Source organism: Littorina saxatilis, linkage group LG5 (genome assembly GCF_037325665.1).
Source record: "Littorina saxatilis isolate snail1 linkage group LG5, US_GU_Lsax_2.0, whole genome shotgun sequence".
Taxonomy (NCBI): domain Eukaryota; kingdom Metazoa; phylum Mollusca; class Gastropoda; order Littorinimorpha; family Littorinidae; genus Littorina; species Littorina saxatilis.
The window spans coordinates 59,702,604-59,717,603 of NC_090249.1; the positions used below are offsets into that span (position 1 = coordinate 59,702,604).

The 15,000-nt window shown below is 43.7% G+C and overlaps 1 protein-coding gene and 1 long non-coding RNA gene across 2 annotated transcripts in view; one reads left to right on the forward strand and one right to left on the reverse strand.

Annotated features, from left to right (window-relative positions):
* LOC138967595 (regulator of G-protein signaling rgs-2-like) overlaps positions 1-15,000 on the reverse strand; it is a 171,016-nt gene that overhangs the window by 111,409 nt on the left and 44,607 nt on the right. The gene's annotated exons all lie outside the window — the stretch shown is intronic.
* The window catches only part of LOC138967597 (uncharacterized), a 119,485-nt gene that overhangs the window by 15,798 nt on the left and 88,687 nt on the right, over positions 1-15,000 (forward strand). The gene's annotated exons all lie outside the window — the stretch shown is intronic.

Here is a 15,000-nt window from a genome sequence, read left to right on the forward strand (position 1 = left end):
CAATAGCATGCACTTCATAGCCGCCCACAACGTGCAATCACTGCTGTAAATGAACCAAGAACCCCCCCCCCCCCCTCTCTACCATCCCCACACCCCTTCTTCTCCTGTGCGCGGCATACAGGTGCAAAAATGCATCTCTCGTCATAGCAAAGGGGACAACTACCTCCAGCCTGCAGCTGTGGTGTCGCGGGTCAAAGGAAGAGAGTCAATCAAAGTTGAGTCGTTCGCACCACTGAGCGTAGAAATGTACGCGCTTTGCGTTCTTACCTCAAACGGCAAACATCTCAATTTAAACGTTTTTATACACATGCATAGAGAGGTAGACAGGCGCCAGGCAGATAGACAGACAGTCAGAGAGTCAGACAGACAGACAAGACAGACAGACCGACACACACACACACACACACACACAAACACACACACACACACACACACACACACATAAGCCTATATACACTCAGAGAGACAGATAGAGACCGATATACAGACAGACATGCAGAGACAGAGAGTGAAGGAGGTGAGGGAAAAATAAAAAGTCAGAGACAGAGACAGAGACAGAGACAAAGACAGAAAGAAAGAGAGACACACAGACTTTGGAACCAGAAGCAATATAACAATCATAAATTATACCTGGCTTTCACATCAGTTCCTTATGTACACAAATGTATACTGCACACAGTGTCACACAAAACACCCATAACCTACTCACTATAGCCCTAGGCCTGAAGCTGAAAAATGTGATCCCGCAACATAGCAGTCCAACAAGCACAATAAAGATGGTTGGAAACTGATACTTTTCACTCGCGTCATAGGTAAGAGGACCCAGTCAACCAGGCATTAAAGGTGCATGACTTCTCGTAAGTGTATGGAGGAGCTGTGTAAGCCTTAGTGAACTATGCACCAAGCTCGTATAAGCGGTAGTGAACTATGCACCAAGCTCGTTTTAGCGGTAGTGAACTATTGCGGTAGTGAACTATGCACCAAACTCGTGTAAAGCGGTAGTGAACTATGCACCAAACTCGTGTAAAGCGGTAGTGAACTATGCACCAAACTCGTGTAAAGCGGTAGTGAACTATGCACCAAATTGAAACTCGTGTAAAGCGGCAATGAACTATGCACAAAGCTCGTGTAAAGCGGTAGCGAACTATGCACCAAATTCTTGTAAAGCGGTAGCGAACTATGCACAAAGCTCGTGTAAAGCGGTAGCGAACTATGCACCAAATTCTTGTAAAGCGGTAGCGAACTATGCACTAAACTCGTGTAAAGCGGTAGCGAACTATGCACCAAACTCGTGTAAAGCGGTAGCGAACTATGCACTAAACTTGTGTAAAGCGGTAGCGAACTATGCACTAAACTCGTGTAAAGCGGTAGCGAACTATGCACCAAATTCTTGTAAAGCGGTAGCGAACTATGCACTAAACTCGTGTAAAGCGGTAGCGAACTATGCACCAAACTCGTGTAAAGCAGTAGTGAACTATGCACCAAACTCGTGTAAAGCGGTAGCAAACTATGCACTAAACTCGTGTAAAGCGGTAGCGAACTATGCACCAAACTCGTGTAAAGCGGTAGCGAACTATGCACTAAACTCGTGTAAAGCGGTAGTGAACTATGCACCAAACTCGTGTAAAGCGGTAGCGAACTATGCACTAAACTTGTGTAAAGCGGTAGTGAACTATGCACCAAACTCGTGTAAAGCGGTAGCGAACTATGCATCAAACTCGTGTAAAGCGGTAGCGAACTATGCACCAAACTGGTGTAAAGCAGTACTTAGTGAACTATGCACCAAACTCGTGTAAAGCGGTAGCGAACTATGCACCAAACTCGTGTAAAGCGGTAGCGAACTATGCACTAAACTTGTGTAAAGCGGTAGCGAACTATGCACTAAACTCGTGTAAAGCGTAGCGAACTATGCACTAAACTCGTGCAAAGCGGTAGTGAACCATGCATCAAGCTCGTGTAAAGCGGTAGCGAACTATGCACCAAACTGGTGTAAAGCAGTACTTAGTGAACTATGCACCAAACTCGTGTAAAGCGGTAGCGAACTATGCACTAAACTCGTGTAAAGCGGTAGCGAACTATGCACTAAACTTGTGTAAAGCGGTAGCGAACTATGCACTAAACTCATGTAAAGCGGTAGCGAACTATGCACTAAACTCGTGTAAAGCGGTAGTGAACCATGCATCAAGCTCGTGTAAAGCGGTAGCAAACTATGCACCAAACTCGTGTAAAGCAGTAGTGAACTATGCACCAAACTCGTGTAAAGCGGTAGCAAACTATGCACTAAACTCGTGTAAAGCGGTAGCGAACTATGCACCAAACTCGTGTAAAGCAGTAGTGAACTATGCACCAAACTCGTGTAAAGCGGTAGCGAACTATGCACTAAACTCGTGTAAAGCGGTAGCGAACTATGCACTAAACTCGTGTAAAGCGGTAGCGAACTATGCACCAAACTCGTGTAAAGCGGTAGCGAACTATGCACCAAACTCGTGAAAAGCGGTAGCGAACTATGCACTAAACTCGTGTAAAGCGGTAGCGAACTATGCACCAAACTTGTGTAAAGCGGTAGCGAACTATGCACCAAACTCGTGTAAAGCGGTAGCGAACTATGCACCAAACTCGTGTAAAGCTGTACTTAGTGAACTATGCACCAAACTCGTGTAAAGCGGTAGCGAACTATGCACTAAACTCGTGTAAAGCGGTAGCGAACTATGCACTAAACTCGTGTAAAGCGGTAGCGAACTATGCACTAAACTCGTGTAAAGCGGTAGCGAACTATGCACTAAACTCGTGTAAAGCGGTAGTGAACCATGCATCAAGCTCGTGTAAAGCGGTAGAGAACTATGCACCAAACTCGTGTAAAGCAGTATAGTAGTGAACTATGCACCAAACTCGTGTAAAGCGGTAGCGAACTATGCACTAAACTCGTGTAAAGCGGTAGCGAACTATGCACTAAACTCGTGTAAAGCGGTAGCGAACTATGCACTAAACTCGTGTAAAGCGGTAGCGAACTATGCACTAAACTCGTGTAAAGCGGTAGCGAACTATGCACTAAACTCGTGTAAAGCGGTAGTGAACCATGCATCAAGCTCGTGTGCTTTCTTTTCATTTACTTTACTTAAATAGACAATTTTCAGAAATAACTCCGTCCCGGTTGTATGGGTTGTGGAAGAGTGATCTTTTCTTGCAAAACCTCTGCCAAACATTGGAGGGGCCAATCACGAGCGAGGGAAAACACTTGGATGGGAGTTATTTTTAGAATTCGTCTTTTATCCCATTGCTTGGAAATTCAGTCGAATCCTCTCAGTGGAAAGCTAGCTGCAACACGAGGTAACTGGCGGTTGATATTTGGTATTTGTCCAAGTGAACGGCTGCTCATATCACGTGTAAACCCTGCAGAAATGTATGGTGGTGCAAGGTTCTTCCTGGAAGAAAATGACTGTTGGGATATATATAACTAGATGAATACCCGCTTCGCCGGGTACAGCTTCGCCGGGAAGAAGTCGAGCCGAATACCCGGCTGCGCCGGGGACCCGGCTTAACCGGGTGTACGCTGGCTTTGCCAGCACACCGCACGAAGGAAGGGAGATAAACGCGCAAAACACTGGAGAAGAGTAGTGACCTTCTAAAAATAGTATAACGGGAATATAGATTGAGCGTTGTCGACAGTGACCTTCTAAAAATAGAAACGGGAATATGGATTGACGCCACACGAAGGAAGGGAGATAAACGCTGAAAACACTGGAGAAGATAAGGAAGAGTTACTGGGATTGGATCCAGAGAAAAACCAAAATCGGTTCAGCGCTGCGCGCTGAGAGCACGTGTTGAAATATCTCATCGACCAGGTTGTGTCCGGGGTGTACCTGAATATGGCCACCAAATTTGAAAAAAATCCATCGAGAACTTTGGCCGTGCATCGCGGACACACACACACACACACACACACACACACACACACACACACACACACACACACAAGTCGTATATATATATATATAGATAGTTGAAGGCACGACGCGCAAGGAATAGTAGGGAGATCCGGGGACCAAACCCCAATCGTTTTGGTCAAAGAAGCTAAATGAAGCCATCCAGCGCCAAATTGAGTGTTTGTGTGCGTGAGTGAGTGTGTGTGTGTGTGTGTGTGCGTGTGTGTGTGCGTGTGTACGTGCGAGCAAGTGTGCGTGCGTGCGTGTGTGTGTGAGAGTGTGTGTTTGTGTGTGTGCGTGCGTACGTGCGTGTGTGTGTGTGTGCGTGTGTGTGTAAATGTGTGTGTGTGCGTGTGCGTGTGTGCGTACGTACGTGCGTATGTGTGTGTGTTTGTGTGCGTGCGTGCTTGCGTGCGTGTGTGCGTGCGTGCCTTCGGTGTGCGTGTATGTGCAGGTGTGTTCGGGTGTGTGTGTGGGTGGGTGTCCGAACATCTCTGATTAGCGCTTTGACTCGCCAAAGGGAATTCAAATGGGTCGTTTTCAGATTATTTGCGCCAATGCCAATTGCGCATAGCGCAATAGTAAACAGAACCCCGGAGGTGTGCTTGGTGGGTTACGCTACACGGACAGTACCTTTAACTGTATCCGTGTCGTAGTACTCTCACAAGGAAAACACCATACCTGACAGGCAATCCCTGTACTCTCAAGCGGTCGACGAGGAAACATGGCGGGGTACAAGAACGAACAGTGGCAATTGCAAAGATTGCTGATGTATTTGATCATTATCGCTGTTAATCACCCTACACAATTAAGAGTACTCCATGTCTGGACAAGCTTTTTACCATCAAGGCTTTTGTTGCTAGCAAGCCGACATGAAGAAAGCATAGCAGGGAGTTTTGCAAAGGTCCTAGCACCAAAAAGAATAATAATATGGATCATTCTGATAATTGTTCAGCTTCACTTACAATTACAATCAACAGTGTTAATTCACAAATATCTGGAAGGAAAATTACATTTCTAACCAACGTTTCGTAGATTTAACGCTTATTTAAAAAAAAAAGAAGGCTTATGAAACAGGAATATATTGCCAAAATGAATATGAATTTTGTAAAGTTAATCACTAGTTGGGCAGTGTATAAACAAATGTTTGTTTGTTTGTTTCTTGTTTTTAATCAAGTTGGTCTTTTCCCATTCAGGAAAATGAACGAATTTAATTTCCTTCTGATTATTTCCAGTTGCACTTTAACGGGTACTAGGAAGACAGGCAGGTGGACATCTTCTTCTTCTTCGTTCGTGGGCTGAAACTCCCACGTACACTCGTGTTTTTTGCACGAGTGGAATTTTACGTGTATGACCGTTTTTTACCCCACCATTTAGGCAGCCATACGCCGTTTTCGGGGGAAGCATGCTGGGTATGTTCGTGTTTCTATAACCCACCGAACTCTGACATGGATTACAGGATCTTTTTCGTGCGCACTTGGTCTTGTGCTTGCGTGTACACACGGGGGTGTTCGGACACCGAGGAGAGTCTGCACACAAAGTTGACTCTGAGAAATAAATCTCTCGCCGAACGTGGGGACGAACTCACGCTGACAGCGGCCAACTGGATACAAATCCAGCGCGCTACCGACTGAGCTACATCCCCGCCCTGGACATCAAATATGCACACATTCAGAGAGGGGGAAGGGGCATATATCGCGAGAGAGAAAGATACATTGAAAGAGAGAGGTCGAGATGCATTCAAACAGGGGGAGAGAGAATACGAATACGAATGTTTAATTGTGGTGAGGCTGAGCCTCTTCGCAAGGGAGGGGTGATGGGGCCATACAAAATGTTGCTAAAACAGAGAGAGAGAGAGAGAGAGAGAGAGAGAGAGAGAGAGAGAGAGAGAGAGAGAGAGAGAGAGAGAGAGAGAGAGAGAGAGAGAGAGAGAGAGAGAGAGAGAGAGAGAGATCAAATCAAATCAAATCAAATCAAATTTTATTTTACGAGGGTTGTGGCATAAGCAATATAAACGAGCTTCTTTTCAACCAGCCCTCGCCCAGAGAGGGACTATTCTAATCTTAAATACATATATATATATATACAAACGTAAAACAATTACAAAAGATAAGCATGTCAGTAAAACAAATGAAAAAAAAAATTAATTAAAAATAAATAAATAAAAAAAGGCAGAAGAGAGAGAGAGAGAGAGAGAGAGAGAGAGAGAGAGAGAGAGAAAGAAAGAGAGAGAGAGATAGGAAGAGAGAGAGACAGAGAGGGAGGGAGAGAGAGACGGAGAGGTTGGGAGAGACAGAGACAGAGAGACACCGAGGAGAGACAGAGAGGGAGAGTCTAGCAGCTCGCAATTAGAACCCGGATCTAACCGTGGTGGTGCCAAGATGGTATCTGCATCGACTCGAGTCGATCGCCGGCAAGTGAGCCTCAAAAGCATGGATCTAGGCATAGCAAAGAGTCTAGACGCTCACTGCACCCCACTGTATCCACAAACTATACCACTCTCCCCGCCATGCTAAGTCCACAAACTATACCACTCTCCCCGCCATGCTAAGTCCACAAACTATACCACTCTCCCCGCCATGCTAAGGCCACAAACTATACCACTCTCCCCGCCATGCTAAGTCCACAAACCATACCACTCTCCCCGCCATGCTAAGTCCACAAACTATACCACTCTCCCCGCCATGCTAAGTCCACAAACTATACCACTCTCCCCGCCATGCTAAGTCCACAAACTATACCACTCTCCCCGCCATGCAAAGTCCACAAACTATACCACTCTCCCCGCCATGCTAAGTCCACAAACTATACCACTCTCCCCGCCATGCTAAGTCCACAAACTATACCACTCTCCCCGCCATGCTAAGTCCACAAACTATACCACTCTCCCCGCCATGGTAAGTCCACAAACTATACCACTCTCCCCGCCATGGTAAGTCCACAAACTATACCACTCTCCCCGCCATGCTAAGTCCACAAACTATACCACTCTCCCCGCCATGCTAAGTCCACAAACTATTCCCAGGCTCCCCTACCACTGTGTCCATAAACCTACCCTCACCAATTCCCCATCAGTCAAGCCAGGCAATGAAAGACTAAAGTGCTGTTCACATGGCACACCTTCTACCACTTTTCCCCCAACTTTTAAGCGACTTTAATCCGCACAAAGTCAAATAAAAATCGCTGCCCAGGCACGTTTCATGATATTGAGGATTGCAGTTTCCCTCTCACACACAATATTCCAAAATAATAAATAGTCAAACAGGGGCCAAAAAACAGTTTGCACCAAGAGTTCAACTTTTTATCTATCCAAAACAGTAAAAAAAATTATATGAACATTCGTATTTCCAAGATGATTGGCGTTCCAAGACGCTATATCCTAAAACCCCCAAAACATGCTTTTACAACTTCAGTGCATAATAACTGCCCAAAGGTGCTGTTTAAAGCAACCTTTGATAATAATTTTTAACATACTCCTTGAACACATTAATAAAAACGGTTAACTTGCAAATAAAGGGACAGTATTGATCAGAACAATGGTAAGATAAAGGACGCTACTTATATTTTGTACATTTTTTATCTTTATCGTTTCCTGTAGACCTCAGAAGTTCTAACCAGCTTAAGAAATCATTCTAAAATCGAAAAACAAACATCTATACAGTTCGTACGCAAAGTAGATTGATATTTGACACAGTCACACAGACATACGTGGGCTATGGGGCAACCCTACCCCCTAAATTTGAAAACGGGGTCAATTTCTTAACTGCATGCATTCAGCAAAACAATCCCTAAAAATTTATTTTTTTCACAAATGAACTTATGACTTTAGAAAAGCATTCAAAAATGCATATATACAACGCTTTTTCTTTGGTCCCAATTCAAGGGGGTGTGCTATTCTCAGGTAACACTGTGAACGCTCAAATGAGACTTGGTCACATGTCAAAATAGTAATCCCCCCTGTTGTTCATGGTTCGTTGGTGGGATTTTTTTTTATCTGAGCCATTGGCAAGCATGAAATGTCATCAACATTAGAAAAGACATAGTATCTCCCATTGTCTTTTGCGCGCAAACACTTCACACAGATCTCCTCTCGATCTGGCCCATCGGGGAAATGGGTTGACTTGGGGATGATCACCGCCCTGTATCTCTCCACCTTTCCATCCATGCTGACAAAGTCAGCGGTCACAAAGTCCCCAACTTGAATGTCTCACTGTGGGACAAAGAACCTGGTTTTCACGACTGGCACCACGCGGCATCCAGTGGCGTGTTGTGGGTAGACGTCCATTGATTTTGATAATAATTTTTATATTTTTAATTTTCAGACCTTGTTTTTAATCCGAATATAACATATTTATATGTTTTTGGAATCAGAAAATGATGAAGAATAAGATGAACGTACATTTAGATCGTTTTATAAAAAAATAATTTTAATTACAATTTTCAGATTTTTAATGACCAAAGTCATAAACTAATATTTACGCCACCAAGCTGAAATGCAATACCGAAGTCTGGCCTTTGTCGAAGATTGCTTGGCCAAAATTTCAATCAATTTGATTGAAAAATGAGGGTGTGACAGTGCCGCCTCAACTTTTTAAAAAAAGCCGGATATGACGTCATGAAAGACATTTATCGAAAAACTGAAAAAAACGTCCGGGGATATCATACCCAGTAACTCTCATGTCAAATTTCATAAAGATCGGTCCAGTAGTTTACTCTCAATCGCTCTACACACACACACGCACACACACACACACACACTCACACTCACACACACACACACAGACACACATACACCACGACCCTCGTCTCGATTCCCCCTCTATGTTAAACATTTAGTCAAAACTTGACTAAATGTAAAAAGAAAAAAAAAATTCAAAAAAATGGGATAGCGGCGAAACGGGATTGCGCCAAAATGGGATGCGGTAGTAAAATGACGCTTGGCTTGTTAAATGTCGCCAAAATGGGACGGCGGCAAAACGGGATTGCACGTAAATGGGATATTGCGCGAATTATAAACGAAGGAGTAGGCCCTAAGTTTCTCGTACGAGATGTTTACTGGGAGTAAATATTTGGGGAGTAAAAATTTAGTTCCTTGTGAGTTCTTTTTTCGTACAAGATTTTTACTGGAAGTTTACTCCGTCCGAGTCAATTTTTCGTGGAGTAAAAATTTTGTGTTACACCGGTTCATGACCGTTGTGGTAACGAGCGCACATTGTTGTTTCTATATATTGTGTTCCTACGAATCGAAAGTACGATCGCCAAGCCAGTCTGTCATTGAAGGCAACGTTTGATATTTCCGTCTGTCAGCGTTGCCAACGTTCGACAGATTTTACTACTGTTACTCACAAACTTTCAATTTACACAATGAAATGCCAATAACATGTACACACAAGAATGGGAGACGAAGGGAAAACCTACTAGCGATTGAAATTATGCAAACGAACTCACAAATCCCTCACTTTCCGAATGCAAACGCTGCAAATCCGTATGCGTGCGTCGCTGTGCCGAACGTTGGGTTGACGAACGTTGCTGACAGACGCAACAAAACTTGATCAAAAGGCACTAAAAACGATTAAATGTTTTACTCACTGGGTATCGCATTCCTCTTTTTCTTCCTGCAGACGATATGAAGCGGTTGAAACGTCGTTTCCGATTAAAGGCTCGGTTATTTCCGTTAAAAACGAAGTTTGCCGAACGTGTGATTCAGTCTACAGACACCGGTCGGATCACAACAAAAATGTTCATTCTTTGCGATTTTGTGATACTGTTGATGATACACCTGCTTTCCAGTGAAGAACATCAATAAAATGATGTTCACAAGCAAGAATAACAGACAAAAGCACGCGATGTGTAAAATTAGGCTTTGCTTTGCAAACAAAGCACGTGTTTTTTTTACTGACAGACACTTTCGGTGGTGATTGAAAATTTTTCCAGAAACGGTTTTATGCTCCCATTTGATATTGTTTCCCTATTTTCTCTAGTCAGAGACTAACCTTGTGTATTAATTGAATTAATAACCCCATTATCATAAGTTTTGTGTGTTATTTTTGTGTCTGTTGAATCACACTTTGAGATGGGGTCATGTGACAGAAGGAAATGGTGTCTGTCAGGATTCACACGTTCGCTTCGAAAAACGCGCTCAAATAATTGCTCAAACACAAACATTTTAGCTTTTATTTATTTTTTTGTATTGCAAATACCATACTTACTCATGCCAAGCAGAAAAAATGATGAAAATCAACACAGTAAGCAAGTAATTTGAAGGCAAAGTTTACACACATCAAAGAGTCTGATTACCGTGAAACCTGCCCCCATGTGAACAGCGGAAACCTTGAAACTAGTTTTGAGCGGCGGTTCTCAGCAGACTTGAGGCCAGTTGAGCCATCGGAGCTACCTCCTAAAGCAGGAAGAGCAGTTTGGCTAGAGCTCATCATCAATCGGCAAGCGCGAAAAGAAAAGTCTGCGCAAAATCTGCGCAAAGTCACGGCTGAGTCGAGCAGCGCGGCTCAGCTGAGTTTTCGAGTGGCGGCAAAATCTGTCCTAAATCGAACCAAAAGACGTTGGGGCCGTTCACATAGCAGACTTTTCGCCGACTTGGCCTCAACAACTCAGGAGCAATTTCAAACCCACAAAAGTTGGGGGAAAGTTGGTTGAAGATCTATCATGTGAACGGTACTTAAGACCACATGTATACTTCCCCTACCCCCTCCTTCCCCTTCGCATCACTCAGGCTGGTGAAGAAGCAAGGAAGTGCAGGAGCTGTTTAAAAGGGGCTGTGAAGTTTAGGAATAAGGTAGGATCGATCGATGCTCCTCCTTCTCCGACCAAGGCGTTATCCGTGTCATCTGGCTTACAGACTACAGCTCAACCTGGCAATAACGACCACCCGGGGTACCAACCAAAAGTGGTCGTTACAGACAGGTGGTTGCTATGGGAAGGTGAATTATATAGAAAAAAGATCATGGGGGATCTTTGGAAGGTCGTCTTGGACAGGTGGTCGTTACAGACAGGTGGTCGTTACAGACAGGTGGTTGCTATGGGAAGGTGAATTATATAGAAAAAAGATCATGGGGGATCTTTGGAAGGTCGTCTTGGACAGGTGGTCGTTATTGAGAAGTGATCGCTAGGACAGGTTCAGATGTACTTTCTGGTTCGAATTACAAGCTGCAGACTGCTTGGCAAAGAAAGACTGATAATACCATAAAGGTAGTATAGTTCAATACTGACAAGGTACGATCGTTAGAAATGTAAGCATCTCGATACTTCGACGAGACAGTCCGATCGAATGCCGGCCATGGGAAAAGATCCAAAATGGGCTTGTCAGAGTCAAACATTATCAGTGCGTACTGTTAGCGTATGACCAATTCATGTCCAAATAAAGGCCAGCTGGCTGTTACAGGACTCGATAAGTCAGTTCGCCTGTCGGTCAATGTATGCACACAAAGTCTGCTCTCCATTTTCGCTTTATGTGAGAAACTGTTTGCTGAGGCTCGCGTTACGATTTTAAACTCTCCATTCATTCACCGCTCCTTAATGACCGACTCGCCAATTAAGACCGATCGGGCGGTAGCTAGGTTTCCTTGTCACATCATCATTATATGTGTCAACAATTTTTGACTGATGGCTCAGCAAATGCATCCATGGACTATATTAATTATTATTATATATTCCGACGAAGAAATAAAATGCGAGGAGCGAAATGATGAAGGAGATATAGCAAGTCGAATATCGTATACCGCTGTCATAGATAATGGTCGGTATAAATTATGCACTTTGTAGGAAATGAACATGTAGGTTCCAGTTTCATGTTTGTTAATTAATTGTATTAATTTAACACTCCTTTGCGGGTGGGTGCGAGTTCGTTGGTTATTTCTTTGGTCAAGGTATGCCCAACCCCCAACCCCCCTCTCTTTCTCTCTCTCCCTCTCTCATCCCTCACTCCTCACATGTTCGCCCCCCCCCCCCCCCCCCCTGCTCTCCATCTCCAACCCCCAGCCGGGTTTGAGGCGATAACAAGAAAATTGGTTGATTAAAATCAACATGGCCGAAGCAATGTTTTCATAAAAGAAGCGGTATTGTACGGGCACATGTTGAATTTGGGTTACATGTGTTGCAGAGTATTTGAAAATCCGTAGGCATAAAAACATGCAAAGAAGAGTGATAGGTCCCTGTTGTGAATATAGTCAAGTGGATAAATTGATTACTTATGTTTCACACTAGTTTTGCTGTTAGAGAGAGAAGACGGTTTGGCGGTCATGGGTTGTAGGTTATGCAACTTTAAGAGCAAGGCGCATGGTGCATGTTCTTGTGATCGTTTTGATGAAAGCGTCATGAAGAGGGTGTTACAAATACAATGTAAATTTTGTTTTTTGATGTTTGGTCTTCGTTGTGGTGGTTGTAAGATTGTGATGTGTTTAACCAACGAGATACAATGCTATTTGGGACATGGTAATAATTGGTTGCCGGTATGGACGATATTCTGTGCTGTTACGGTTTGAGATTATTGGCAGGGGTGAGCAAAAGTGTGACCGACTCAGCGCAGAGATGATCGAAGAGATTGTTTCGTAGTCTATTAGTGTTGTGACGAGCGTTGGCTAATGGTAACGAGTACATATGTGTGTATTTGTATTTGACCATACAATGCCGAGCCTTCAAACAGAACATTATCCAAATCAGTAGGCTGAATAACATTGAGTACGTCGTCTGCTGACGCCGGTTGGTCATTTGTCAAACCTGAAAAGAACAACAACGCAGCCAGCGCAATTTAATCAATCAATCAATATGAGGCTTATATCGCGCGTATTCCGTGGGTACAGTTCTAAGCGCAGGGATTTATTTTTATTTTTTATTTTTTTATTTTATGCAATTTATATCGCGCACATATTCAAGGCGCAGGGATTTATTTATGCCGTGTGAGATGGAATTTTTTTTTACACAATACATCACGCATTCACATCGGCCAGCAGATCGCAGCCATTTCGGCGCATATCCTACTTTTCACGGCCTATTATTCCAAGTCACACGGGTATTTTGGTGGACATTTTTATCTATGCCTATACAATTTTGCCAGGAAAGACCCTTTTGTCAATCGTGGGATCTTTAACGTGCACACCCCAATGTTGTGTACACAAGTGCGTTACCACTCGGCCACCCAGTCCACGCACTGACGACCACGCACCGGATCAAATATAGCACAACCTTGATGTAAATTTGCAAGTAAACTTCTCCTTACCATCGTTGCTGTTGAAAACTGGTGCGTTCATTGACTTTGAAGCAAATATGTAGTCTTGGGCCAAAGAATGAAGACCAAAGTGCTTTACCCCACTTCTGACCCGAATCTCCCCCCTCCTGCTAGGTACACGTGCACTCAAGTTAACCTCTGCTTTGGCCTGTGTGCCAGGAGTCGGATGGGAGAGAGAGAGAGAGCGAGAGCGAGAGAGAGAGAGACACACACACACACACACACATAGACAGACATAGAAAGACAGAAGCGGAGAGACTCAGAGCAAAGAGTGTATCCCTGCGGAAAGCGTAGGGATACACTCTTTGCTCAGAGGGAGACACAGACCCACACAACACTAGTAACTACAGAGGCGTCACTCTTAACAACACAATGGCAAACTTTTTCTGTCAGGTCATTAACAATAGAATAACAAACTTCCTCGAGAACAACAGCCTGCTAGCTAAAGAGCAAGCCGGCTTCAGAAAATCGTCTCGAACGCAAGACCAAGTGTTCATCCTAAAAAAGCTAGTCAATGATACCCTCAGAACTACAAATGGCAGACTGTACGGCTGTTTCATTGACTTCGCTAAGGCATTCGACAGTATCTGGCACACAGGATTACTATATAAGATGCAGGAGATAGGGATAGGAGGCAAACTACTGCAAGTTGTGCAAGAAATGTATAATAATGCAACCGTATGCTCAAAGACAGAAGTCGGCCTATCGCGGGAAATCACAGTAAGAAAAGGTGTTCTCCAAGGTAATACCCTAAGCCCAACACTGTTTAATATTTTTATTAATGACATAGTTGATAGCTTAAAAGACTGTGACTCCCCAACTGTGGATGAGGCTGGACTCGTTCCGGTGCCATGCCTAATGTATGCTGACGACATTGTTATTCTCTCAACTACAAAGAAAGGATTACAGGACAAACTCAACAGCCTCCATGAATACTGCAATAAATGGGGATTACAAATTAATCGCGAAAAAACAAAGGTGATAGTTTTCTCCAAGCACGAACCCATACTCCCCCTCTTCTTCAAAATTGGCGATGCCATAATCAATACTACAGACAACTACAAATATCTCGGCATCATATTCAATAAACGCGGAGACATGAAAATGGCACAGAACCATCTCTCCCGACAAGGGAGCAAAGCTCTGCACTCGCTCAAACGAGCAGTACGAACAAAGAACATAAGTGTCCCAGTAATGGCGAAACTCTTTGATACATTAGTTGCACCTATTCTGACCTTTGGCTCTGAAATTTGGCTCCCTTACTGCAAAGATATAAACTTAAAGGACACGCAGAACCTTGAGAATAATCTCCTTGAAAAATGTATAACGACTGTCCTTCCGCATGAAAACGTACACATGAAATTCTGCAAGCAACTTTTAGGAGTACACAGAAAATCAATGAATTTCCCAGTACTGGCTGAATTGGGCAGATTTCCGATCAGCACAAAAATATTGGGACAGATCATATCATTTTGGTTACACGTCATGGAATCTGACCAACATGGGCTTCTTAGGCAAACTTACTCAAGCCTTCTCTCACAAGAACATAAAGAGGAAAATAAATGGCTCTTATTTGTACGCGAGTTCCTGACTTCCTCAGGCTTCAAACACGTGTGGCAAAACCAAAGCACAATACACCCGGCAAGACTGAAACACGCGCTAACAAAACATGTAGAAACTCAATTTGTCAGGCTCTGGAGGACAAAAAAAGAAGGAAACTCCTCTAAACTACAGTTTTACAAGGGAGTGTCACACAACTACTCTCTACAACCCTATCTTTTGCTAACACAAGAACACAGACAGGCTATGAGCAAACTACGTATAAGTGCCCATGAC